This window comes from Oncorhynchus gorbuscha, unplaced genomic scaffold, assembly GCF_021184085.1.
Source record: "Oncorhynchus gorbuscha isolate QuinsamMale2020 ecotype Even-year unplaced genomic scaffold, OgorEven_v1.0 Un_scaffold_4545, whole genome shotgun sequence".
Lineage (NCBI taxonomy): Eukaryota > Metazoa > Chordata > Actinopteri > Salmoniformes > Salmonidae > Oncorhynchus > Oncorhynchus gorbuscha.
Window position 1 is genome coordinate 25,970 of NW_025748540.1, and position 2,052 is coordinate 28,021.

The window sequence follows — 2,052 nt, forward strand, 5'->3', positions numbered from 1 at the left end:
TCAGACCGAGGAAGGCGCCGTCCACCCAGCGTCCACAGAGGGGACATTCTGGCTGCTGGAGACTGGAGACACGGAGCTTTGTGCCGAAACTAAAAACACACACACACACACACACAACCTCATGAATTAAAACCGCTCATTGGTGAGGTAAATATGATACATGTTGGGTTTATTTTTGGTGGACCGCGGCTACTGTTTGCAGATATTTTTTGTGGCTCATAGTTGTATGTGTACAAAAAGCTTTCTTTTGTTATAATTGTGATGTTGGAGAGGGAGGGCGACGATTGCATTTTTTAATGTAAGCGCCACTGTAAGGAAACGATGTGAAGAGAGACAGAGACAGAGAGAGAGAGCTTGAAGTTGAAACAAACATAACGAAGTTGGAAGTTTATCTTTATTTTCCTGGACAAATAAAGTTGTTTTTTACTTCTAAACGCTAAACATGACAGGAAGTCGTTCGCAGAAAGACGTCTTGAGAATAACTGTGATTCGTGAATTTAATTTCTGTCTCTTTTGGTAACAACAGTGATGTGCAAATGTGATGGGTGTTCTCTGTGAGTAGTTTGAGGCCTAGGCTAACGATGCTAACGATGCTAATAATGCTAACGATGCTAACAACGCTAACATTTCTCAAATGGCTAAAAAATGCTAGCTGGTTAGCTTAGCTTAGCATACACAGTGCGGGTCTTGTGAACCAACTACCATAGCTAGCTAGCTAGCTTGCTAGCATCGCAACTCATCTCGCAATGGTAGTATGTTTATATAAATAGATATGAATTTGATTTGTTCAACATACACACAGGTGTAATGGTATATATATTGTATTTGAAAACGCAAACCAAACTGGTGGCTACAAAAACATTTAACGTTAATCTTTATGTAAGAACATGCGATTGCAGAGCGGATATCGCGCTGTTTAGCTAACATGCTAACATGCTAACTAGCACAGCCAGGATTTATTTTTATTTTTTAATTATACAAAAAAAACAACTTCATTCAGGGAGACATTTCCCCCCTTAGTCGACTGACCCGTTCCTATTCCCCTCGCAGTATATCGCATAAATAACAATCAGAAGCACAAAACAGTGTTTTAAAACGATGTTTTTTTTTGAGAAGTGCGGTAGGAATGGTTGATGTTGATTTGTGTTTTGTTTCCTGGCCTACAGAGGCCAGTAGAGGACCGTGTGGATTAAAACGACGACAAGCATGGAGTTCCCGCAGCAGCAGAAACCGGCGGGGGACAGCAAGATCACCTACCCGCCTGGAGTGAAGGAAATCACGGAGAAGATAAGCAACGATGAGGTGGTGAAAAGGCTGAAGGTTAGTCGGTTAAAACCAAACCAAACCCCCCTCTCCACATGGCCATCTGTCAAGACACACTGAGCTAGGATGTGTTCAGGTGGTTTGCAGAGACCTAGTGAGCTTGTTCAGGTGGTTGGCAGAGACCTAGTGAGCTTGTTCAGGTGGTTGGCAGAGACCTAGTGAGCTTGGGGGGGTTTCTCACTGTAAACATACTGTAGCTATATCTCGTCAGACTCACTACATCAATGTCCAGCACACTGGCCGATTACCAATAACACCCAAACTCTAAACATGAAAGACACCTGCTACAGCCGAGTTAAGTCGTACACTTTTATAGGCAGGGAGAGAGAGAGAGAGGCTGAGATGGAGGTAAAAGCAATCATAGCTTTTTCAGAGACGGTAGCTATCTATGGTCAGAGGAATTGTCCCCCCCCCCCAATAACATTGCTACTCTGCTGGGAAGCCAGAGGTGTTATAGGTGACGTTGTCATGGTACCGGACCACGGTCATAGATCTAGAACACCGTGACTGTCGGCGTTCTTTATGACGTCGTTGTGTATGACGTCATGCACTAGTAGGAGGTCGTGTACCTGCGGTATGATGTCATGAATAGAAGGGGTGGGGGGGGGGGCGACCACCTCTATGCAAACCTCTCTGTGTGTCTGCTGCTGTTTTTGTTCTGCGGAGGATAGACAGGCAGGCAGAGGGCCGACAGACAGGCAGGCAGGCAGAGGGCCGACAGACAGGCAG